This window comes from Salmo salar, chromosome ssa18 (assembly GCF_905237065.1).
Source record: "Salmo salar chromosome ssa18, Ssal_v3.1, whole genome shotgun sequence".
Classification (NCBI taxonomy): domain Eukaryota; kingdom Metazoa; phylum Chordata; class Actinopteri; order Salmoniformes; family Salmonidae; genus Salmo; species Salmo salar.
In genome coordinates this window covers 72,072,053-72,099,423 of record NC_059459.1, presented here as the reverse complement: position 1 = coordinate 72,099,423, position 27,371 = coordinate 72,072,053, and the positions used below count along the sequence as shown (strand labels likewise).

Genomic DNA, 27,371 nt, shown 5'->3' with positions numbered 1-27,371 from the left:
TATGGGGAGTCAAACATTTAATCAGGAACAGACATAAAACAAGACAGGAACAACGTCAGCACAGGCGCTGGACAAGCCGTCTCGGCGTGAAACCCCGACGAACCGGCAGAGGCGTGAGAGCCTGGTGAGCCGGCTGAGGCATAGGAGCCTGACGATCCGGCTGAGGCATGAAGGCCTGTCGATCCCGTTCAGGCGTGGGAGCCCAAAGATCCGGGCTGAGGCGTAGCAGCCTGACGAGCCGGCTGAGTACTGACGTGAGATGGGCGCCTGCCGAGCCAACCGGGGCAAGAAACCTCTCGAGCCAGCTAGGACGTAACAGCCCAACGAGCTGGCTTAGGCACCCCCAGTTCCATTGGTGTCGGGCCCCGGTCCCGACGTCACCACCAACCGGAACGTCAGCACTCCCCGATGCTTCGTATGATGGCTTCTGAATTCTGTAAAGACCGACGCTGGGATGAGAAACAGGTACGGGGAGTCAAACAGTTAATCCGATATAAACAGATATAAAACAAGACAGGAACAGCAGCAGCATACAGGTTTTCAAGGGCATAAGACAATCAATACAGAAGCAGGGAACAGAGCAGGGAACCAGACAGATATAGGGAAGGTAATGACAGAGGTAATTGAGTCCAGGTGAGTCCAGTAATCGCCGATGCGCATGACGGGGGGAAGGCAGGTGTGTGTAATCTTGATTAGTGTTATGTTAGCTAGCTAGCTACAAAGTTGCTTTGTATCATGACAAGGGGTAGTACTGAAACTATCGAGGTTACCTAGCCAGCTACACGTTCAAAGTCAACAACGCAGCCACTGCTAGCTAGCCTACTCCACCAGCCAGCAGTACTGTATCATTTTAGTCATTTTAGTCAATAAGATTTTTGCAACGTAAGCTTAACTTTCTGAACATTCGAGACGTGTAGTCCACTTGTCATTCCAATCTCCTTTGCATTAGCGTAGCCTCTTCTGTAGCTTGTCTACTATGTGTCTGTCTATCCCTGTTCTCTCCCCTCTGCACAGGCCATACAAACGCTCCACACCGCGTGGCCGCTGCCACTCTAACCTGGTGGTCCCAGCGCGCACGACCCACGTGGAGTTCCAGGTCTCCTGCAGCCTCTGGAACTGCCGGTCTGCGGCCAACAAGGCTGAGTTCATCTCAGCCTATGCTACCCTCCAGTCCCTAGACTTCCTGGCGCTGACGGAAACATGGATTACCACAGAGAACACTGCTACTCCTACTGCTCTCTCCTCGTCTGCCTACGTGTTCTCGCATACCCCTAGAGCATCGAGCCAGCGGGGTGGTGGCACTGGAATCCTCATCTCTCCCAAGTGGACATTCTCTCTTTCTCCCCTGACCCATCTGTCTATCTCCTCATTTGAATTCCATGCTGTCACAGTTACCAGCCCTTTCAAGCTTAACATCCTTATCATTTATCGCCCTCCAGGTTCCCTTGGAGAGTTCATCAATGAGCTTGACGCCTTGATAAGTTCCTTTCCTGAGGATGGCTCACCTCTCACAGTTCTGGGTGACTTTAACCTCCCCACGTCTACCTTTGACTCATTCCTTTCTGCCTCCTTCTTTCCACTCCTCTCCTCTTTTGACCTCACCCTCTCACCTTCCCCCCCTACTCACAAGGCAGGCAATACGCTTGACCTCATCTTTACTAGATGCTGTTCTTCCACTAATCTCATTGCAACTCCCCTCCAAGTCTCTGACCACTACCTTGTATCCTTTTCCCTCTCGCTCTCATCCAACACTTCTCACTCTGCCCCTACTCGGATGGTATTGCGCCGTCCCAACCTTCGCTCTCTCTCTCCCGCTACTCTCTCCTCTTCCATCCTATCATCTCTTCCCTCTGCTCAAACCTTCTCCAACCTATCTCCTGATTCTGCCTCCTCAACCCTCCTCTCCTCCCTCTCTGCATCCTTTGATTTCCTCTGTCCCCTATCCTCCAGGCCGGCTCGGTCCTCCCCTCCTGCTCCGTGGCTCGACGACTCACTGCGAGCTCACAGAACAGGGCTCCGGGCAGCCGAGCGGAAATGGAGGAAAACTCGCCTCCCCTGCGGACCTGGCATCCTTTCACTCCCTCCTCTCTACATTTTCCTCTTCTGTCTCTGCTGCTAAAGCCACTTTCTACCACTCTAAACTCCAAGCATCTGCCTCTAACCCTAGGAAGCTCTTTGCTACCTTCTCCTCCCTCCTGAATCCTCCTCCCCCCCCCCCCCCATCCCTCTCTGCGGATGACTTCGTCAACCATTTTGAAAAGAAGGTTGACGACATCCGATCCTCGTTTGCTAAGTCAAACGACACCGCTGGTCCTGCTCACACTGCCCTACCCTGTGCTTTGACCTCTTTCTCCCCTCTCTCTCCAGATGAAATCTCGCGTCTTGTGACGGCCGGCCGCCCAACAACCTGCCCACTTGACCCTATCCCCTCCTCTCTTCTCCAGACAATTTCCGGAGACCTTCTCCCCTACCTCACCTCGCTCGTCAACTCATCCTTGACCGCTGGCTACGTCCCTTCCGTCTTCAAGAAAGCGAGAGATGCACCCCTTCTGAAAAGACCTACACCGATCCCTCCGATGTCAACAACTACAGACCAGTATCCCTTCTTTCCTTTCTCTCCAAAACTCTTGAACGTGCCGTCCTTGGCCAGCTCTCTTGCTATCTCTCTCAGAATGACCTTCTTGATCCTAATCAGTCAGGTTTCAAGACTGGGCATTCAACTGAGACTGCTCTTCTCTGTGTCACGGAGGCTCTCCGCACTGCTAAAGCTAACTCTCTCTCCTCTGCTCTCATCCTCCTAGACCTATCTGCTGCCTTTGATACTGTGAACCATCAGATCCTCCTCTCCACCCTCTCCGACCTGGGCATCTCCGGCGCGGCCCACGCTTGGATTGCGTCCTACCTGACAGGTCGCTCCTACCAGGTGGCGTGGCGAGAATCTGTCTCCGCACCACGTGCTCTCACCACTGGTGTCCCCCAGGGCTCTGTTCTAGGCCCTCTCCTATTCTCGCTATACACCAAGTCACTTGGCTCTGTCATATCCTCACATGGTCTCTCATATCATTGCTATGCAGATGACACACAATTAATCTTCTCCTTTCCCCCTTCTGACAACCAGGTGGCGAATCGCATCTCTGCATGTCTGGCAGACATATCAGTGTGGATGACGGATCACCACCTCAAGCTGAACCTCGGCAAGACGGAGCTGCTCTTCCTCCCGGGGAAGGACTGCCCGTTCCATGATCTCGCCATCACGGTTGACAACTCACTTGTGTCCTCCTCCCAGAGTGCTAAGAGCCTCGGCGTGACCCTGGACAACACCCTGTCGTTCTCCACTAACATCAAGGCGGTGACCCGATCCTGTAGGTTTATGCTCTACAACATTCGCAGAGTACGACCCTGCCTCACACAGGAAGCGGCGCAGGTCCTAATCCAGGCACTTGTCATCTCCCGTCTGGATTACTGCAACTCGTTGTTGGCTGGGCTCCCTGCTTGTGCCATTAAACCCCTACAACTCATCCAGAACGCCGCAGCCCGTCTGGTGTTCAACCTTCCCAAGTTCTCTCACGTCACCCCGCTCCTCCGCTCTCTCCACTGGCTTCCAGTCGAAGCTCGCATCCGCTACAAGACCATGGTGCTTGCCTATGGAGCTGTGAGGGGAACGGCACCTCCGTACCTTCAGGCTCTGATCAGGCCCTACACCCAAACAAGGGCACTGCTTTCATCCACCTCTGGCCTGCTCGCCTCCCTACCTCTGAGGAAGCACAGTTCCCGCTCAGCCCAGTCAAAACTGTTCGCTGCTCTGGCACCCCAATGGTGGAACAAGCTCCCTCACGACGCCAGGACAGCAGAGTCAATCACCACCTTCCGGAGACACCTGAAACCCCACCTCTTTAAGGAATACCTGGGATAGGATAAAGTAATCCTTCTAACCCCCCCTTAAAAGATTTAGATGCACTATTGTAAAGTGGTTGTTCCACTGGATATTATAAGGTGAATGCACCAATTTGTAAGTCGCTCTGGATAAGAGCGTCTGCTAAATGACTTAAATGTTAAATGTTATGTTAAATGTAATGATGATGGCAGGAGTGCGCAATGTTGGGGAGCCTGGCGGAAGAGCAGAAGCAGGCGTGACAATTACAGTACACAACATATACCCATTACACACAAATCTACGGAGTAAGATATTGTAGAATAGTATAGAATACAGTATATACATATGAGATCAGTAATACAAGATATGTAAACATTAAGTGACTAAGATACTGTAGAAAAGTATAGAATGCAGTATATACACATATGAGATGAGCAATGCAAGATATGTAAACATTAAGGTGACTAGTGTTCCATTCCTTAAAGTGGCCAGTGATTTCTAGTCTATGCTTATAGGCAGCAGCCTCTAATGTGCTAGTGATGGCTGGTTAACAGTCTGATGGCCTTGAGATAGAAGCTGTTTTTCAGTCTCTTGGTCCCAGCTTTGATGCACCTGTACTGACATCGCCTTCTGTATGATAATGGGGTGAGTCTGAACCCCGCCCTGTGCAATTGGGTCCTGGACTTCCTGCCAGGCCTGCCCCAGGTGGTGAAGGTAGGAAACATCACCTCCACTCCGCTGATCCTCAACACTGGGGCCCAACAAAGGTGCATGCTCAGCCTCCTCCCGTACTCCCTGTTCACCCATGACTGCTTGGCCAAGCAAGCCTCCAACTCAATCCTCAAGTTTGCAGATGACACAACAGTAGTAGGCTTGATAACCAACGATGATGAGACAGCCTACAGAGAGGAGATGAGGGCTCTGGGAGTGTGGTACCTGGAAAACAACCTTTCACTCAACGTCAACAAAACAAAGGAGATGATCGTGGACTTCAGAAAAAGGCAGACGGTGCACCCCCCTATCTACATAGACAGGACCACAGTGGAGAAGAAGGCGCAACAGAATCTCTTCAACCTCAGGAGCCTTAAGAAATTAGGCTTGTCAACTAAAACACTCACAAACTTTTACAGATGCACAATTGAAAGCCTCCTGTCAGGCTGTATCACCGCCTGGTATGGCAACTGCACCGCCCGTAGCCGCAAGGCTCTCCAGAGGGTGGTGCGGTCTGCCCAACGCATTACCGGGGGCAAACTACCCGCCCTCCAGGACACCTACATTACTCGATGTCCCAGGAAGGCCAAAAAGATCATCAAGGACATCAACCACACGAGCCAGTGACTGTTCGATTGAACGTTAGAATGGGCAAACAAGTGACCTAAGCGACTTTGAGCGTGGTATAATTCTCTATGCCAGGCGTCGGATGGGGGCAGGTGGGAGTGAGCGCACCCACTGACCAGAACACCCACGGTGGGAGCGGCCATTCATATTGTTTTTCTTTGTATTGTTGTTGTTTTAAAGAAGAAATATATATATCAATTGAAGTCGGATGTTTACATACACATAGGTTGGAATCATTGAAACTCATTTTTCAACCATTCCACAAATTTCTTGTTAACAAACTATAGTTTTGGCAAGTTGGTTAGGACATCTACTTTGTGCACGACACAAGTCATTTTTCCAACAATTGTTTACAGACCGATTATTTCACTTATAATTCACTGTTTCACTATTCCACTGGGTCAGAAGTTTACATACACTAAGTTGACTGTGGCTTTAAACAGCTTGGAAAATTCAAAAAAACTTATGTCATGGCTTTAGAAGCTTCTGATAGGCTAAATGACATAATTTGAGTCAATTGGAGGTGTACCTGTGGATGTCATTCAAGGCCTACCTTCAATTTCAGTGCATCTTTGCTTGACATCATGAGAAAATCAAAAGAATTCAGCTAAAACCTCAGAAAAAAATGGTAGAACTCCACGAGTCTGGTTCATCCTTGGGGGCAATTTCTAAATGCCTGAAGGTACCATGCTCATCTGTACAAACAATAGTACGCAAGTATAAACACCATAGGACCATGCAGCCGTCATACTGCTCAGGATGGAGATGCATTCTGTGTCCTAGAGATGAACGTATTTTGATGCGAAATGTGCAAATAAATCCCAGAACAACAGCAAAGGACCTTGTGAAGATGCTGGAGGAAAAAGGTACAAAAGTATCTATATCCACAGTAAAACGAGTCCTATATTGACATAACCTGAAAGGCCGCTCAGCAAGGAAGAAGCCACTGCTCCTAAACTGCCATAAAAAAGACATAATACGGTTTGCAACTGCACATGGGGACAAAGATCATACTTTTTGGAGAAATGTCCTCTGGTCTGATGAAACAAATATAGAACTGTTTGGCCATAATGACCATCGTTATGTTCGGAGGAAAAAGGGGGAGGCTTGCAAGCCGCAAAAACACCATCCCAACCGTGTATCACGGGGGTGGCAGCATCATGTTGTGGGGGTGGTTTGCTGCAGGCGGGACTGGAGCACTTTACAAAATAGATGGCATCATGAGGTACAAGAATTATGTGGATATATTGAAGCAACATCTCAAGACATCAGTCAGGAAGTTAAAGCTTGGTCGCAAATCGGTCTTCCAAATGGACAATGACCCCAAGCATACTTCCAAAGTTGTGGCAAAATGGCTCAAGGACAACAAGGTCAAGGTATTGGAGTGGCCATCACAAAGCCCTGACCTCAGTCCTATATAACATTTGTGGGCAGAACTGAAAAAGCGTGTGCAAGCAAGGAGGCCTACCAGCTCTGTCAGGAGGAATGGGCCAAAATTCACCAAACTTATTGTGGGAATCTTGTGGAAGGCTACCCAAAACAATAGACCCAAGTTAAACAATTTAAAGGCAATGCTACCAAATACTAATTGAGTGTATGTAAACTTCTGACCCACTGGGAATGTGATGAAAGAAATAAAAGCTGAAATAAATCATTCTCTGTACTATTATTCTGGCATTTCACATTCTTACAATAAAGTGGTGATTCTAACTGACCTAATACATGTTTTTTTACTAGGATTACATCTCAGGAAATGTGAAAAACTGAGTTTAAATGCATTTGGTTAAGGTGTATGTAATCTTCTGACTTCAATTGTATATATATATATATATATATACAGTACCAGTCAAAAGTTTGGACACACCTACTAATTCAAGTTTTTTTAATTTTATTTTTTAAACTATTTTCTACATTGTAGAATAATATTGAAGACATCAAAACCATGAAAAAACACATATGGAATCATGTAGTAACCAAAAAAGTGTTAAACAAATCAAAATATGTTTAATATTTGAGATTCTTAAAAAAAAACACCCTTTGCCTTGATGACAGCTTTGCACATGCTTGGCATTCTCTCAACCAGCTCCACCCGGAATGCTTTCCAACAGTCTTGAAGGAGTTCCCACATATGCTGAGCACTAGTTGGCTGCTTTTCCTTCACTCTGCGGCCCGATTCATCACAAACCATCTAAATTTGGTTGTGGTTGGGGGACTGTGGAGGCTAGGTCATCTGATGCATCACGCCATCACTTTCCTTCTTGTTAAAATAGACCTTACACAGCCTGAAGGTGTGTTGGGTCATTTTCTTGTTGAAACAGATGATTGTCCCACTAAGCCCAAACCAGATGGGATGGCGCATCGCTGTAGAATGTTGTGGTAGCCGTTCTGGTTAAGTGTGCCTTGGATTCTAAATAAATCACAGACAGTGTCACCAACAAAGCACTCCACCCCCTAACACCCCCTCCTCTATGCTTCACAGTGGGAAATACACAAGCGGTTATCATATTTTTGATATCTTCTCTATTATTCTACAATGTAGAAAATAGTAAGAAATAAAGAAAAACCCTTGAATGAGTAGGTGATCTAAACTTTTGACAGGTAGTGTACGGTCGTGGCCAAAAGTTTTGAGAATAACACAAATATTAATTTTCACAAATTCTGCTGCCTCAGTTTGTATGATGTCAATTTGCGTATACTCCAGAATGTTATGAAGAGTGATCAGATGAATTGCAATTAATTGCAAAATCCGTCTTTGCCATGCAATTGAACAGAATTTTTTTTAAAATCCAAAACACATTTCCACTGCATTTCAGCCCTGCCACAAAAGGACCAGCTGACATCATGTCAGTGAATCTCACGTTAACACAGGTGTGAGTGTTGACAAAGACAAGGCTGGAGATCACTCTGTCATGCTTATTGAGTTCGAATAACAGACTGGAAGCTTCAAAAGGAGGGTAGTGCTTAGAATCATTGTTCTTCCTCTGTCAACCATGGTTGCCTGCAAGGAAACATGTGCCATCATCATTGCTTTGCACAAAAAGAGCTTCACAGGCAAGGATATTGCTGCCAGTAAGATTGCACTTAAATCAACCATTTATTGGCTCATCAAGAACTTCAAAGAGAGCGGTTCATTTGTTGTGAAGAAGGCTTCAGGGCGCCCAAGAAAGTCCAGCAAGCGCCAGGACCGTCTCCTAAAGTTGATTCAGCTGCAGGATCGGGGCAACACCAGTACAGAGCTTGCTCAGGAATGGCAGCAGGCAGGTGTGAGTGCATCTCCACGCACAGTGAGGCGAAGACTTTTGGAGGATGGCCTGGTGTCAAGAAGGGCAACATAGAAGCCACTTCTCTCCAGGAAAAACATCAGGGACAGACTGATATTCTGCAAAAGGTACAGCGATTGGACGGCTGAGGACTGGGGTAAAGTAATTTTCTCTGATGAATCCACTTTCCGATTGTTTGGGGCATCCGGTAAAAAGCTTGTCCGGAGAATACAAGGTGAACGCTACCATCAGTCCTGTGTCATGCCAACAGTAAAGCATCCCGAGACCATTCATGTGTGGGGTTGCTTCTCAGCCAAGGGAGTGGGCTCACTCACAATTTTGCCTAAGAGCACAGCCATGAATAAAGAATGGTACCAACACATCCTCTGAGAGCAACTTCTCCCAACCATCCAGGAACAGTTTGGTTACAAACAATGCCTTTTCCAGCATGATGGAGCACCTTTCCATAAGGTAAAAGTGATAACTGAGTGGCTCAGGGAACAAAACATCAATATTTTGGGTCCATGGCCAGGAAACTCCCCAGACCTTAATCCCATTGAGAACTTGTGGTCAATCCTCAAAAGGCGGGTGGACAAACAAAAACCCACAAATTCTGACAAACTCCAAACATTGATTATGCAAGAATGGGCTGCCATCAGTCAGGATGTGGCCCAGAAGTTAATTGACAGCATGCCAGGGTGGATTGCAGAGGTCTTGAAAAAGAAGGGTCAACACTGCAAATATTGACTCTTTTCATCAACTTCATGTAATTATCAATAAAAGCCTTTGACACTCATGAAATGCTTGTAATTATACTTCACTATTCCATAGTAATATCTGACAAAAATATCTAAAGACACTGAAGCAGTAAACTTTGTGGAAATTAATATTTGTGTCATTCTCAAAACTTTTGGCCACGACTGTATATAAAGTGTAATATTGGGTTGCAAACTCAAAATGTAATACATTTCAACTCTATATCTGACATGGTACAGGTGTCTTTATTTAAGTCCATAACCATGTGTGTGAGGTGTAGACTTTTGTTTCAAAGTAGATTTGTTTAACACTCCAGAGGCGCCACCTAAGTGGGCCAAGCCTAAGGTGGAGCGGGGTCCACGTCCCGCACCAGAGCCGCTGCCGTAAAGAAGGCCCACCTGGACCCTTCCCTTTAGAGTCAGGTTTTGCGGCCGGAGTCTGCACCTTTGGGGGGGAGGGGGGTACTGTCACGCCCTGGCCATAGAGAGGGTTTTGTTCTCTATTTTGGTTAGGCCAGGGTGTGACTAGGGTGTAACTATGTTTTGTGTATTTCTTTGTTTTGGCCAGGTATGGTTCTCAATCAGGGACAGCTGTCTATCGTTGTCTCTGATTGGGAACCATACTTAGGTAGCCTTTTCCCACAGAGTTTCTGTGGGTAGTTCATTTCTGTTTAGTGGTTTGCAGCCTTACGGAACTGTTTCGATTCTTCTCTTTGTTATTTCTGTTTTAGTGTTCAGTTTATTCAAGAAAATATGAACACTTAACACGCTGCGTTTTGGTCTGATGATTCTTCCTCTTCAGACGACGAATACTGTTACAAAAGTACTACATTTTCTTCAGAAAGACAGAAGTATCTGTGCTCTGACAAATGCACAAAGAATGACTCATCTGTGTTTTAACTTCTAATTCCAAAGACAACCAAAACGATTCCATCTCCACTTACAAAAGAGGATTATAAAATATTAATCAACGACAACAAGTGGTTCATCGACCAAATAATTAACGGGTACAATTATATTTTGAAGTCACATGTGAAGGAACAATTTGTGTCACCTGCATCTTTTGCAAGTCAACAATTACAGAGTATGTTTAGTGACAGCGAAAAGGTTATGCCAAATGTGCCTGGCACGGCCCATATCTGCTGGTGTTTTGATCATGTAATAGTGCCTGTGATCTTAAAGTCACATTGGCCAGTTACATTTTTTACATTTTAGTCATTTTAGCAGACGCTCTTATCCAGAGCGACTTACAGTAGTGAATGCATACATTTCATACATTTTTTTTTTTTCTGTGCTGGCCCCCTGTGGGAAACGAACCCACAACCCTGGTGTTGCAAACACCATGCTCTACCAACTGAGCTACAGGGAAGGCCAGTTAAAGCCATAGATATGCAACATATGCTAGTGGTAATAGCGTTACATAAAATGTAACAATTATGGATTCCTTAAGCCAGTATGAAAGAGAATTAGAGGATACACTAATTCCACTTCCACTACCTTTTTTTCTCTATATTCCCAAAGTTTAGCATGTCTTTGCAGATGGACTCTTATTTTGAAAAGATACATTTCGCGATCGTGCTGCCATCATAATATCCTGCTGCTATGAAAACGGCAATCCCCCCACTCTTTCAATTCAAGGGCTTTATTGGCATGGAAAACATATGTTAACATTGCCAAAGAAAGTGAAGTAGATAATAAAAAAAGTGAAATAAACAATAAAAAATGTACAGAAAATATTACACTATCGCTATCCTCTCTCGGTTTTCGTTCCCGGTTACACGCGCTGTCTGGTTCCTAACTAGTTACCATGAACACAAAGTCATAAACCCCGCCTATTTCTACCATTTATCTTCTTATACTCAGATTTGAAACCTAACCCTAACCTCAAACCTAAATTGAACCACACTGCTAACCTTCTTCCTAACCCCTAACCTTAAATTATAAGCCAATTCTGACATTGTGGCTGTGGTAACTAGTGGAAACCGTCTGATTATGTTGCTTTGCAGACACTCGCGCACACACATTTTTCCAAGCTGATGTCACCGCGCTATCCGGTTCGTAAATCCTATCTCGTTTTCCCTCACTCCTTCCTACACTATTCCCATCCAACTATTTTTCTACTATCTTCTCCGATGTAACAATCAGTGTGCCATCGGAAGCGCGAGATGCCAGAAAAAGCGCTAGTGAGATGGCATGGAATTCTCTAGACTGCGGAATAGGTTTGTTTATCACAGTTAAAAAACATCAGAATTACAATGTTCTCTCAACTCTGATGCAGTTGTAGCCAAACGTGTAGCCCTGCTGTTATTCACCAGCCACTTCCGCATAATACGTGATTATCCTGGGGATGAGGTTAGCCTACTATAGGCTTTATTGCAAGTAGACCCCGAAATATGACATACATGCAGAAAGTAAACGGCACAGCGCGTCAATTTCCACAACAACTAATAGGGTTGAAGCCCAGGCTCAACTTCTCCACTGTTTTTGTCACCTGGCTACAAAGAAAACCTGTGCAAAAAAGTGTGACGTGAGAGCGAAGTCTTGCATCTTGCTCATCTCAATATCTGTGGTGGTTCTCGTGGCAACGCTATTTAGCTAAGTCCACCTTTAAACTCATCTTGTAGCTATCCTAGACCCAGGCTATGTGGGTGGGATGTGGTGGGTTGAGTATTATGGGAGAAGCAGAGGAGTGAGATGGCAGGAACAGAGATGGAGAGAGAAGGGACAGCTGTTTTTGACTAGTGAGAACAGAGAATGGAATGCCCTCCTTTATTTAAAAGTGTAACTTTAGACGCAGACATGCCACGCTTTCACAGGGGTGTTTGATGGAGGTAGAGGTGTGTGTGTGTGTGTGTGTGTGTGTGATATATTAGAGCTGGGTGATATGGACAAACATCTTGAATAGATGTGACAACGATATGTAGAACAATAACATGCTGTGTTGTTCTCTTAGCACTCTCTTTATGTAGTGTGGTGGTGTCTCTCTTTATGTAGTGTGGTGGTGTCTCTCTTTATGTAGTGTGGTGGTGTCTCTCTTTATGTAGTGTGGTGGTGTCTCTCTTTATGTAGTGTGGTGGTGTCTCTCTTTATGTAGTGTGGTGGTGTCTCTCTTTATGTAGTGTGGTGGTGTCTCTCTTTATGTAGTGTGGTGGTGTCTCTCTTTATGTAGTGTGGTGGTGTCTCTCTTTATGTAGTGTGGTGGTGTCTCTCTTTATGTAGTGTTGTGGTGTCTCTCTTTATGTAGTGTTGTGGTGTCTCTCTTTATGTAGTGTGGTGGTGTCTCTCTTTATGTAGTGTGGTGGTGTCTCTCTTTATGTAATGTGGTGGTGCCTCTCTTTATGTAGTGTGGTGGTGTCTCTCTTTATGTAGTGTGGTGGTGTCTCTCTTTATGTAGTGTGGTGATGTCTCTCTTTATGTAGTGTGGTGGTGTCTCTCTTTATGTAATGTGGTGGTGCCTCTCTTTATGTAGTGTGGTGGTGCCTCTCTTTATGTAGTGTGGTGGTGTCTCTCTTTATGTAGTGTTGTGATGTCTCTCTTTATGTAGTGTGGTGGTGTCTCTCTTTATGTAGTGTGGTGGTGTCTCTCTTTATGTAGTGTGGTGGTGTCTCTCTTTATGTAGTGTGGTGGTGTCTCTCTTTATGTAGTGTGGTGGTGTCTCTCTTTATGTAGTGTGGTGGTGTCTCTCTTTATGTAGTGTGGTGGTGTCTCTCTTTATGTAGTGTGGTGGTGTCTCTCTTTATGTAGTGTGGTGGTGTCTCTCTTTATGTAGTGTGGTGGTGTCTCTCTTTATGTAGTGTGGTGGTGTATCTCTTGTCGTGTGTGTGTGTTTAGCCCTTTATTTTCAATCCCTGCCCCTATCCCGACTGGAGGCCGTTTGCCTTTTGGTAAGCAGTCATGGTAATAAGATTGTGTTCTTAACTGATTTGCCTAGTTAAATAAAGGTTCAATAAAAAATAAAATGAATAAATATAACATTAATGTGCACCACAGTTTTTCTTAATAATCTTTAGAACTTCTACTACTAGTTTGATGGTTGTAGCCATCAAATGTCCCACTAACAATCACCCATATTACAAATGTATTTATTTTCAAACTTAACATTTCTCTAGCGTAGACTACTTATCATAATGAATGATATCAACAAAATGCCTGGCATTAATGATCGGTATGGTCAGTGTCAATCATTTTTGCGTTATCATCCCAGCTCTAGTGTGTAAATACCTCTCTCTCTCTTTCTGTGTCTCTGTCTCTCTCTCTGTCTCTGTGTGTGTGTGTTGAAGAGGGCATGTCGCCATGTCTGAATATGCCCTGATCTGTTTAAAAGCAGCATTAGTACTCTAAGAACTATGCCAGAAAGTGTGAGAAATGAACAAAGGCTGCATCCCAAATGGCACCCTATTCTCTGTATACAGTAGTGCACTACGTTTGACCCTATTCCCCATGTCTTTACATCCAAACTCATTATGGTATTGAATATCATCGGATATCCTAATATGAAATGTGAATACACACCGCCGACATGTTTTATGTGAAAGGACTTGTGTGTGTGTGTGTGTGTGTGTTAGGATGGATGACACTAGACAAGCAGAATTACTCTGCTATGCACGGATAATCTTTATTGTATTATTTAAAATGATAATATGAAGTACAAGCTCGACTCCACAAGACCAATTACTTTATAATTACATATCGCCATGACAATAATATTGGATGTGTCATAATAAAAATAGGTAGCTATAAAGCATAGAGTGATTCATTTTATAAGTTGGAATCATTATACCAAAGTGCAAAGTTTGGTAAGAGAATGACGGTTTCTGCTGTTTCTGCCGTCGTTCTGTTACCAAACTTTGCATCTGCACTGCTCAACTACGTTATAGGCCCATGGTTTTCTACATCATATTGACAGTTGGTTTCAAGAATAACACTTGCATATTGTTTTTGAAAAATGCAAATCATCTTCCAGTTCTATATTTGCATACATCTAACAGAAAAAGGCTGATTGGTGGTCCCTTGTTGCTGAAGCAGATACAGCACAATAGGAAAAAAACGGAAAAAAGAAATACAGTTGAAGTCGGGAAGTTTACATACACTTAGGTTGGAGTCATTTAAACTCCTTTGTCCACCATTCCACAAATTTCTTGTTAACAAACTATAGTTTTGGCAAGTCGGTTAGGACATCTACTTTGTGCATGACACAAGTAATTTTTCCAACAATTGTTTACAGACAGATTATTTCACTGTATCAAAATTCCAGTGGGTCAGAAGTTTACATACAGTAAGTTGACTGTGGCTTTAAACAGCTTGGAAAATTCCAGAAAATGATGTCATGGCTTAAGAAGCTTCTGATAGGCTAAATGACATCATTTGAGTCAATTGGAGGTGTACCTGTGGATGTAGTTCAAGGCCTACCTTCAAACTCAGTGCCTCTTTGCTTGACATCATGGGAAAATCAAAAGAAATCAGCCAAGATCTCAGAAAAAAAATTGTAGACCTCCACAAGTCTGGTTCAGCCTTGGGAGCAATTTCCAAACACCTGAAGGTACCACGTTCATCTGTACAAACAATAGTACACAAGTATAAACACCACGGACCACGATTAACAGCAAAAGGACCTTGTGAAGATGCTGGAGGAAACAGGTTCAAAAGTATCTATATCCACAGTAAAATGAGTCCTATATCAACATAACCTGAAAGGCCACTCAGCAAGGAAGAAGTCACTGCTCCAAAACTCCATAAAAGAGCCAGACTACGGTTTGCAACTGCACATGGGGACAAAGATTGTACAATTTGTAGAAATGTCCTCTGGTCTGATGAAACAAAAATAGAGCTGTTTGGCCATAATGACCATCGTTATGTTCGGAGGAAAAAGGGGGAGACTTGCAAGCCGAAGAACACCATCCCAACCTTGAAGCACAGGGGTAGCAGCATCATTTTGTGGGGGTGCTTTTCTGCAGGAGGGACTGGTGCACTTCACAAAATAGATGGCATCGTAAGCTAGGAAAATTATGTGGATATATTGAAGCAACATCTCAAGTCATCAGTCAGAAAGTTAAAGCTTGGTCGCAAATGGGTCTTCCAAATGGACAATGACCCTAAGCATACTTCCAAAGTTATGGCAAAATGGCTGAAGGACAACAAAGTCAAGATATTGGAGTGGCCAACACAAAGCCCTGACCTCAGTCCTATAGAAAATGTGTGTGCAGAACTGAAAAAGCATGTGCGAGCAAGGAGGCCTACAAACCTGACTCAGTTACACCAGCTCTGTCAGGTGGAGTGGGCTAAATTTCACCCAACTTATTGTGGGAAGCTTGTGGAAGGATCCCCTAAACATTTGACCCAAGTTAAACAATTTAAAGGCAATTCTACCAAATACTAATTGAGTGTATGTAAACTTCTGGCCCACTGGGAATGTGATGAAAGAAATAAAAGCTGAAATAAATAATTCTGTCTACTATTATTCTGACATTTCACATTCTTAATATAAATGGTGATCCTAACTGACCTAAGACAGGAAATGGTTACTAGGATTAAATGTCAGGAATTGTGAAAACTGAGTTTAAATGTATTTGGCTAAGGTGTATGTAAACTTCCGACTTCAACTGTATATAATATAGAAAGTATCCGTGTTTTCTCTGTGACTTTGCAATGGATAATGAGTGTTTTTTACAGATCTGGTTCCATACCCTTTAATTAAATGTGTTACGCAGCATTTGAATAGCACAGCAGATCTACAGAGTAACCCAAAAGTAATTACTATTAAGTATTATAGAGAAACGCAGACTCTTTGGTGTTGGAATATTCATGCAGTGGTTTTACGTAATGTTCCCAAGAGATTCTGACTGGATCCTGGATGGTGTTTTTACTTGGTTTTTCACATACATTAATATTTGATCGTGTTTGTTTGACAAACACAGCACGTGTCCTGACATGTTCATGTGTACGTGTGCTTGTGTGTGTGTGCTATTCAGAAGTGTGTGTGTGTGTGTGTATGTGTGTGCTAGTGTGTGCTATTCAGAAGTGTACGTGTGCGTGTGTGTGCATGCGTATGTGTGTTTGAGTTTATGCACATGCACAGATATGTGTGTGTGGTGTGTGTACATACTCGCGTGTGAATCCATATGTGTTTGTGAGTGTGTTTGCATGCATGCAAATGTGTGTTTTTTAAGTGCATTTGGAGTGCTGTGTTGGCTCTCCCTGTTTGGTCTGGATTGTGTTTACAGGGACTGCCATGGCCCTGGGCCGAGACATAGCACACACTAGGAAACAAGGCCCTGTCTGTGTGTGTGTCTGTTTGTCTTTGTCTTTGTGTGTGTGTGTGTGTGTGTGTGTATTATGTGTGAGAGAGCATGTTTGTTTTGCATAGTGCGATGGGTGTCTGTTTGTTTGTGTGTTTGTGTGTTCACACCCAGGAGACAATCTAATAGGGAAGTTCTCATTTCCCATCACAAGATCAACTAATTTAGGGAGAAGAAGAAGTGACTATCAGAGACGAACACACACACACACACACACACACACACACACACACACACACACACACACACACACACACACACACACACACACACACACAGGAACTCTTCAAAAACAACCCATGCTTATCAAGGCCATTTGAGAACAAAGGAAGGGAAAGAAAGGAAGAAATATTAGATACAAAGATAAAACTAAATGATTAGTAGGAGAGATAGAGGAGAGAAATATATTTTTTTGAAATGATACAGACAAAGATTTACTGTCGTAGATACAAAAGTAGCTTTGTTATTGTGGATTCTGAGAGCTATGGTACAATACAGCCTAAACACATTTCTGCTAGTCATCTGATGGAGAGAGAGAGACAGGGAGAAGGAGAAGGACAGAGAGAAAGAGACAAGGAGAAGGACAGAGAGAGACAGGGAGGAGAAGGACAGAGAGAGTCAGGGAGGAGAAGGACAGAGAGAGAGACGGGGAGAAGGAGAAGGACAGAGAAAGACAGGGAGAAGGAGAAGGACAGAGAGCGAGACAGGGAGCAGCAGAAGTACAGAGAGAGACAGGGAGAAGGAGAAGGACAGAGAGAGACAGGGAGAAGGAGAGAGAGATGCAGCAGAAGGACAGCGAGAGAGACAGGGAGAAGGAGAAGGACAGAGAGAGAGAGACAGGGAGAAGCAGAAGCACAGAGAGAGAGACAGTGAGAAGGAGAAGGACAGAGAGAGAGACAGGGAGAAGAAGAAGCACAGAGAGAGAGACAGGGAGAAGCAGAAGGACAGAGAGAGAGACAGGGAGATGCAGAAGGACAGAGAGAGAGACAGGGAGATGCAGAAGGACAGAGAGAGAGACAAGGAGAAGGACAGAGAGAGAGAGAGAGAGAGGGAGAAGCAGGACAGAGAGAGAGCGTCTGTGTCTGTGTCCTCTCCCTGGCCACTGGCTGTGATGTTGCTGAAAGGAACGCTTGTTGTGGGGGGGAGTCGACAGAAAACACAAAAAGTGAAAATGCGGAGTCATTCTGCCCCTCTCTCCTTTTAACTCTTGCTCTTTCCATGTTTTAAACCACTCTCTCTTTTTTTTCTGTCTGACACTGATCTGACAGCCCTGATTAGAGACTGGACAGTCGTGTGTGTGTGTGTGTGTGTGTGTGTGTGTGTGTGTGTGTGTGTGTGTGTGTGTGTGTGTGTCTAAGTACAGGCTGGCCAACACACATCACTAAGTACTAATTGGACGTCAATAACAAGCATAAGGAAGTAAAGAGCGCTTAATATTGACATCTAGTTAGTACTTAGAGATGTGTGCTCCAGTGCAGTGGCAGGAAAGGCAACCCTGCTCCTGGATTGCCTTCTGAGGTACTTCAGCTTTTTGAGTTGACCTTTTTTGCTTAAAACCCTGGGAGACCATGTTCAGTAGGTGGAATTTATCCAGCCTTTTTCAGAGAGAATGTGTTATTCAGAATGCACAGCTAGAAAACGTAGCAAAACCTTTTAACTAACTGGATGGGACCCTGAGTTTCTCACAGCCATGCATCAACACCAATTTGTGTTCTCCCCAGTGCTGCGTGAGAGTCGACGAGGCCAGGGCAAAGGGCACCGTATTCCCTTTATAGTGCACTACTTCTGACCTGGGGCTCTCAGGGCTCTGGTCAAAAGTAGTGCACTATATAGAGAATAGGGTGCCACACAGAACCGGCCTAAGACCCGAGTGGGACACTAACGACAACACTAATTAGTATCCATTACCAGAAGCTCGTTAATTAAGCCCCTCCCCCGGGGGCTGTGACTGGAAGCCACGCTGTGATTACAGACCCGATTAAGCAGCGACCAGGCCCTGGTGACAGCAGCACAGAACCTCTGCTGAGCTACAGCGTTTACCTCATTAATCTGTATCCAAAATGGTTGCAGTTTCAATTTGGTGCAGGTGGAGGGAGAAGTTCCCTAATGGCTGCAGTTTGAGTGTGGTGCAGGAGGAGGGAAAATATCCAAAATGGTTGCAGTTTCAGTGTGGGTCAGGGAGAAGAACAGTAATGGCGGGTTGCAAAACTAGAGCGGGTTAAATTAATGTTCTGTTTCTTTGTGATCCGTTTTATTGACTTTGTACCAATTTACAAAAACAATTAAGAGGTTGTTACAGTAGGCCTACAGTATGTTTTTTGACTATGAAATGGCTGCATCAAGTTGATTCAAGGTCATGTAGACTAAAGGAAAGCAATTGCAATTTCAGGAACTGAAGTGACTAATTGGACAAAGATGTTTTCCACAGAACATGATAAACAGAGAATTAAGATAAACAAAAAAAAAGGGCCTTGGCCTCTGTATTGCTCTTTGGTTAAAGCACCATCTGCCTCAGATCTAGCTCTTTAGTGTGTGTGTGTGTGGATAGAGAGAAAGAGACAGAGAGAGTGTGTAAAAACACACACACACACACACTTTGAGTTTAGATGTTGACATTCTGTAAGGTTCTACAGTTACCAAGCAGCATGTCCCTGAGTCGTTAAGAAACGGTCAAAGAATGCTTCCATTTTTACACTTACTTTGTCCCAAATGGCATCCTATTCCCTATGGGCAAGGGTACTCTAGGGTGCCTTTTGGGATGCAAACAGTGACTAAACATTTTCCTCTTCTTGTCATCCTGAAATGCCAGTATGTGTCAGACGGGTTCAAATACTATTTTAAATATTTTAAATACTTTCAGCGTTTGGTCTAGCATGCCTGGAGTGCCAGCTGAACAGGATTAGCAGTTTGGGGTCTATTGTATTGGTCAATTAAACCAGGCAAGCTCAATTAAGCACATATAAAGTATTTGAAATTTCAAATAGTATTTGGACCCAGGTCTGATATGAGTAAAGCTAATAGAAGGCGTATAGAATAATAGTGATTTTGATAACAATACAAGGCATGCAAATTCATTTGTGTTCCTTCACACGCAATACCCTTTTCAAAATCTCTCTAAAATGTCAAAGTAATACTCCTCAGGCTGACGTGCGTGTTTGTGTGTCCTACCCACACACTTCTCTGCCATTTCTGGTTGCCTGGACACCAGTGTAAAAGGCTGGCACAGGTTTCCCAAACCCATTTGGTGAACTCGCAGCAGAGGGGAAAGACACATACACACACACACACACACACACACACACACACACACACACACTGCTTAGCAACGTTTACACTAACATACGGACTGTGGGCGAGCTGCAGAGGGGGAGCAGGTACTGGGGCCATTACAGTCCCAGCAGGGTTTGTTTGTGTGTGTATGTGTTTGGTATGTTATACACTGTGTTCCTGTTAGATTTTAGAGCAGGTTATGGAGCTCTAATGGTAGGAAAAGGAGAGGGTGGATGAGGGTTTAATGATCTGTTGGAGCTCAGGTTCAAGCCAACATCAATATGGAAGGGACTGTTCGGAAAGGTGTGTGTGTGTGTTTGTCTCTTTCTATGTGTGTGAGCAAACAGAAGCATTTTTGAGCTTGCGTCTATGCAAATGTTTGTGTGTTTGAATATGTGTGTGAATATAGACTGAGTGCACATAACATTAAGAACACCTGCTCTTTCCATGACAGACTGACCAGGTGAATCCAGGTGAAAGCTATGATCCCTTATTGATATCAATTCTTAAATCCACTTCAATCAGTATAAATTAAGGGTAGGAGACAGGTTAAAGAAGGATTTTCAAGGCTTGAGATAGTTTAGACATGCCATTTAGAGGGTGAATGGGCAATACAAAACATTTAAGTGCCTTTGAACAGGGTATGGTAGCAGGTGCCAGGCGCACCGTTTTGAGTGTGTCAAGAACTGCAACGCTGCTGGGTTTTTCACACTCAACAGTTTCCCTTGTGTATCAAGAATGGTCCACCACCAAAAGGACATCCAGCCAACTTGAAACAACTGTGGGAAGCATTGGAGTCAACATGGGCCAGGATCAATGTAGAACGCTTTCGACACTTTGTACAGTCCGTGCCCTGACGAATTGAGGGTGTTCTGAGGGCAAAAGGGGGTGCAAATGTTTTGTACACTCAGTGTATGTGTGTGCCCATGCAAAATGTGTGTGTGTGCATGCGTGTGTGTGTGCACTATACACACTCCCAGTCTTTGGGTATAACTCAGTCATCTCCACTGAGTGTAATTACTTTGATACTTGCCAAGTCAGAGAGACAATTTACATTTGCCTCATAATGATTTTCATTTTCTCATAGATTCCAAACTGCAAAGTACCTCCCCTCACACAAAAAAACACAGTTTTTCACAAGTGAAATCACATGTATGTATGTATGTATGTATGTATGTATGTATGTATGTATCAGTGGTGACCCGACATTCAGGGCAGGCGCCTTTTTTGTTGTTGCCTCTTTTGCATGTTAATTTGGCATTAATGCGTGTCACATATCAGTTTGTAAACAACGTAATAAAGTTAATAAAACAACATACAAACATGGTCTCTTTTTTGCTTTTTTGAGTAAGGCAGCTCCAAACTGCAGGTGTTTAAGCCTAGCTCAGTGCTTTCTGTGGTGGGACAGACAGCAGAAAATACGGCGCGTAGGGGTTGGTAATCTAGTTGCCCTGTGATTGGCTCAGTGTTCTGTCACTCATCGGGACACTACGTCACCACAAAATCTATGGGGAGAGCTCGAACATTCAAGCCCCTTGGGTGCTGCCATAGAGTTACATTAGAAGTGCCCATCCAAGAAGGATCAAGGTCATTGGTCACAGATAAAATGACGTCAAATCACGTTATATCTACCGTAGCTTTGATTGGACTGATCATGTCAACATCATACTTTCAAAATCTTAGCTAACAAGCTAGAATAGCAGTCATCATTATGAATCAAGTGGACAGTCTACTGGCAAATCCTTTCAATCCTTGTCATATGAAGAGAAATTATAGATAAAACGTGTCTGTGCTCATCGGCAATTGGACTTAAACATTACACAACAAGTTGGAAATCGATAATTCAACAAGAGTGGTTTGGAAGGAATCAGTGGCTAACTGCAGGCATTGCAAGCAATCACTAGCCTGCTATTCAGTGGAGAGGGTGTGTGGTCCAAGTCTGGGTTTAACGGTCTATTTTCCAAGGTTAAAAGGATAAAAATTCAACACAATGGGCTAGGAAAGGTTGAATACATTGGCCATGCTGTCAATCCAGCATGACTTCTGCCTCGTTCAAAACAACTGGAAAATTGGAACTGGGAAATCTCAGACTTCAGTGAGTTCAAGACAACTGGGAACTCGGGAAAAAAACTAGGTCCTGCTGGGAAAAAAAACAACATTTTGAATGATCATCCAACTCGGAATTCCATGTCGGAACTTGGGGCTCTTTCTAGAGCTCCAACCTCAAGATCACTGACATCATGATTCAAACTTTTTTTTTTCAGAGTTCCCAGTTGTCTTGAAAGCACCATAAATCAGAATGCCAGACTTTGATGACAAAGTTTGATTACCAAACTTGCCCACTAGAAGGACCGCCACGCCACCTTCCTGTTCATGTGAGCACAGCACAACAAGGTAAGTCCATGTATTGTATGCTGCGCATAAATGATGCAATATGCCAGGGAGATATGTATACTGTAGCTAAGAACATAATACTAAGTGTATGTTGTGTAGTAAGCTGTTAGTAACCCATGTGCATCACCCTAATATTTGGTCCATTCCACCCTCATAACTTAGCCTACTGTTCTGACTTGGTGGTGCACATGTAGCCTATAGCCTGTTTTAAAGAAATGTAATCATTGTAAACATTTTTGGTCAGTTTGCCCCATCAAGATTTACATGCTAAAATCACTGCTGTATGTATGTGATTACTGAAGAGTAACACACAACCATTGAATATACTCCCTTCCTCTCCCAAGTTCTCCTACCAAAGAGACATACTGTATATGGTTGTCTACTGCAGTCATTGTAAATTGTGTGTGTGCTGTTTCCACCGTGATTGGAGGATCTCACTTCCTTAAACAAAGAAGGTGTTTGTTTACACATATGTGTTAGTGTCATATCACTAATCTTGCAAGTACACAAGGTCTACTAAGAGGAGGTTTTCATCATCTCATTTATCCCTTCAATAAGTGATTGCATGTAATTGGTTCTTCTAAATCAAGCCTTGTGAAATGCACAGTATGATATGTACTGTACATAATGTCACCTCCCTCAGACCAGATGCATGGTGGGAACTGAGAGAGAGAGAGAGAGAGAGAGAGAGAGATGAAAATAAGAGAAAAGCAATAAAATTGATTTTAGAGAGACCCTTAGAAAAAACAACATGAACAAGTAACGTGAAGAATGTCACATAAAAAAGAAAAAAATCAAATTTGATATTTTCACGAGTCAGACACACGGTTACATTTTTCACATGTTTATCCCTAATGTGAAAAATAATTTCCCCACATGTGACTTTTTCACCACTTCCAGCTACATCTGGTCTCCCATCCAGGGACTGACCAGGACCGACCCTGCTTAGCTTCAGAGGCAAAACAGAAATGGCTAGTTATTTTAGTGTGCATTATTAAGAATTTTGTTTTCGACATTAAGATGCAGTAATATTATCCTATTACGTATCTGTGTAGACCGGTGGAGGCTGCTGAGGGCAACAACGTTGATTCTCATGAGAACAGTGTAAGTTCTATTTGGAAGAGGGTGGGTTATATTGTGACCAGTCCAAGTTCCATTTAAAACAATGTATGTACACTACCGTTCAAAAGTTTGGGGTCACTTAGAAATGTCCTTGTTTTTGAAAGAAAAGCACATTGTTTGTCTTTTAAAATAACATCAAATTGATCAGAAATACAGTATGGACATTGTTAATGTTGTAAATGACTATTGTAGCTGGAAAAGGCAGATTTTTTTATGGAATATCTACATAGGCGTACAGAGGCCCATTATCAGCAACCATCACTCCTGTGTTCCAATGGCACATTGTGTTAGCTAATCCAAGTTTGTCATTTTAAAAGGGTAATTAATCATTAGAAAACCCTTTTACAAGTATGTTAGCACAGCTGAAAACTGTTATGCTTTTTAAAGAAGCAATAAAACTGGCCTTCTTTAGACTAGTTGAGTATCTGGAGCATCAGCATTTGTGGGTTTGATTACAGGCTTTCTTCTGAAACTCGTCAGTCTATTCTTGTTCTGAGAAATGAAGGCTATTCCATGCGAGAAATTGCCAAGAAACTGAAGGCCAGAGTCCCGGAGTCGCCTCTTCACTATTGATGTTGAGACTGGTGTTTTGAGGGGACTATTTAATGAAGCTGCCAGTTGAGGACTTGTGAGGCGTCTGTTTCTTAAACTAGACACTGCAATGTACTTGTCTTCTTGCTCAGTTGTGCACCGGGGCCTCCCACTCCTCTTTCTATTCTGTTTAGAGGCAGTTTGCGCTGTTCTGTGAAGGGAGTAGTACACGGCGTTGTACAAGATCTTCAGTTTCTTGGCAATTTCTCACATGAAATAGCTTTAATTTCTTAGAACAAGAATAGACTGACGAGTTTCAGAAGAAAGGTCTTTGTTTCTGGCCATTTTGAGCCTGTAATCGAACCCACAACTGCTGATGCTCCAGATACTCAACTAGTCTAAAGAAGGCCAGTTTTATTGCTTCTTTAATCAGGACAACAGTTTTCAGCTCTGCTAACATAATTGCAAAAGGGTTTTCTAATGATCAATTAGCCTTTTAAAATGATAAACTTGGATTAGCTAACACAACTTGCCATTGGAATACAGGAGTTGATGGTTGCTGATAATGGGCCTCTGTACGCCTATGTAGATATTCCATTAAGAATCAGCCGTTTCCAGCTACAATAGTAATTTAGAACATTGTGGAGGCTGCTGAGGGGAGGACGGCTCATAATAATGTCTAATGGAATGGCATCAAACACATGGAAGCCATATGTTTGATGTATTTGATACCATTGTTCTGATTCTGCTGCAGCCATTACCATGAGCCCATCCTCCCCAATTAAGGTGCCACCAACCTCCTGTGGTTGTAGATATGTGCAAAGCAGGTGACTGACAATCGTAGTAATGGGGGTTTTAACAGGTTTGGTGCCATTACTGCTACGGCCAGGTGAGGGTGCTGTTGTCCACTGAGGTGCAATACCATACACACTATCTGTCGGTGGTCATCATATCCTGGGGGGGAAGGGTGTCCTAGTACACACACACACACACACACACACACACAGAGGCTTGGTTGACTATAATCAAAAATACACACTCAGTCTATCTCGCTCTCTCTTTCTCTCTCTCTCTCTCTCTCGTACATACACCACCAATAAAACAGATGTTCCTCCAACCTTGCTATAGTTACCTACCCCATACCTACAGTACCATCTTCCTGCACCCTCTCCCTCTGGGCCTGGGATCTAAATAGGCCTAAACTGCATGAGCCAGCAGGAGAGGTCAGGTTACACCATTATTAATAACTCTCCTCTCCTGTTTCACTTTGTAAACTAATATCTGACATGCTCTCTCCCTCTTTAGCGCTCCTTCTTTCTCACATTTCCGCTTTATCATCCCAGCTCTAGTGTGTAAATACCTCTCTCTCTCTCGCTCTCTCTCTCTCTCCAAGCCCCCTAATATAGTGTTACATGCAGACATGCACGCAACACTAGCCAACATATGTCAGTCGGCCAAAGCTAAAAAAAATGACAACGTTAGGCTTTCTCTCTATAAACGAATATCTGACATGCTCTCTCTCTCTTTTTAGCTCTCCCTTTTTCTCACTGTCTCTCACTCTGGCTTCAGCTCTCTCTCACAATTCAATTCAAGGGGCTTTACTGGCATGGGAAACATATGTTAACATTGCCAAAGCAAGTGAAGTAGATAATATACAAAAGTGAAATAAACAATAAAAATGAACAGTCAACATTACACTTCACAGAAGTTCCATTACAAATGTCATTATGTATATATACAGTGTTGTAACGAAGTGCAAATGGTTAAAGTACAAAAGGGAAAATAAATGAATATAAATATGGGTTGTATTTACAATGGTGTTTGTTCTTCACTGGTTGCCCTTTTCTTGTGGCAATAGGTCACAAATCTTGCTGCTGTGATGGCACACTGTGGTATTTCACCCAATAGATATGGGAGTTTATCAAAATCGGGTTTGTTTTTGAATTCTTTGTGGATCTGTGTAATCTGAGGGAAATATGTGTCTCTAATATGGTCATACATTTGGCATGAGGTTAGGAAGTTCAGCTTAGTTTCCACCTCATTTTGTGTGCAGTGTGCACATAGCCTGTCTTCTCTTGAGAGCCAGGTCTGCCTACAGTGGCCTTTCTCAATAGCAAGGCTATGCTCACTGAGTCTGTACATAGTCAACGCTTTCCTTAAGTTTGGGTCAGTCACAGTGGTCAGGTATTCTGCCACTGTGTACTCTCTGTTTAGGGCCAAATAGCATTCTAGTTTGCTCAGTTTTTTTGTTAATTCTTTCCAATGTGTCAAGTAATTATCTTTTTGTCTCATGATTTGGTTGGGTCTAATTGTGTTGCTGTCCTGGGGCTCTGTGGGGTTTGTTTGTGTTTGTGAACAGAGCCCAAGGACCAGCTTGCTTAGGGGACTCTTCTCCAGGTTAATCTCTCTGTAGGTGATGGCTTTGTTATGGAAGGTTTGGGAATCACTTCCTTTTAGGTGGTTGTAGAATTTAATGTCTCTTTTCTGGATTTTGATCTCTGTCTCTCTCTCTCTGGCTCTTTTAGTACCTTTATTCACTGACAGGTCTGCCAGGCTTTTGCAAATGTAATAACAATAGTCGCAAAATGGCCATTAAAATATTTATCTTGTAGTCCATCAAGGGATATTGGGTTATTGATATTCTTAAAATTGTTCATAGGGGATATCACCATAACTATAAATATATGCCCTGTACTCTGTTCTATAGAATCGGTGCTCTGTCTGTCTGTCTGTCTGTCTGTCTGTCTGTCTGTCTGTCTGTCTGTCTGTCTGTCTGTCTGTCTGTCTGTCTGTCTGTCTGTCTGTCTGTCTGTCTGTCTGTCTGTCTGTCTGTCTGTCTGTCTGTCTGTCTGTCAGCTAAGGACTGCACTGGCAGGCAACAGTAGGCTGGCAACAGTAGAAAGGCAACAGTAGGCAGAACACAGTATGCAGGCAACAGTAGGCAGAACACAGTATGCAGGCAACAGTAGGCAGAACACAGTATGCAGGCAACAGTATGTAGGCAACAGTGTAGGCAGGCAACATTTGGCAGGCAACATTAGGCAGGCAACAGTAGGCAGGCATCAGTAGGCAGGCAACAATAGGCAGGCAACAGTATCTATTTCAATAGGTTCTATGGCACAGAGTATTAGTATCATAATGTTATCAGGGGTGGTCGGTAGCCTAGTGTTTATAGCATTGGGCCAGTAACTGAAAGGTTGCTGGATCGAATCCCCGAGCTGACAAGGTAAAAATCTGTCATTCTGCCCCTGCTGTCACTGTAAATAAGAATTTGTTCTTAACTGTCTTGCCTAGTTAAATAAAGGTAAAAAAAATAATAATTACGCATGTTGATGATTATATGACGCTCTCAATATGTCTCTCTCTCTCCACAGTATAGCTCATCAACCCTCAGAATTCCATGGTGGCCATCTTGTAAATGCTCACACCTTCAGTGTCAGTATTTTTAGGCATGGTCAGGGACCTCTACAAAACTTAATATGGGAATGGAATCCTCCCTCTCTCTGTCACCCATACCTTCTCCCCTCCCTGA

The 27,371-nt window shown here is 43.6% G+C and overlaps 1 long non-coding RNA gene across 1 annotated transcript; it reads right to left on the bottom strand.

Annotated features, from left to right (window-relative positions):
• Window positions 1-27,371, bottom strand: LOC106577954 (uncharacterized). The gene is made up of 2 exons (XR_001322246.2): window positions 27,164-27,371; window positions 1-449 (listed from the first exon to the last, which is right to left on the bottom strand). It is a non-coding gene; the product is annotated as an uncharacterized lncRNA (long non-coding RNA).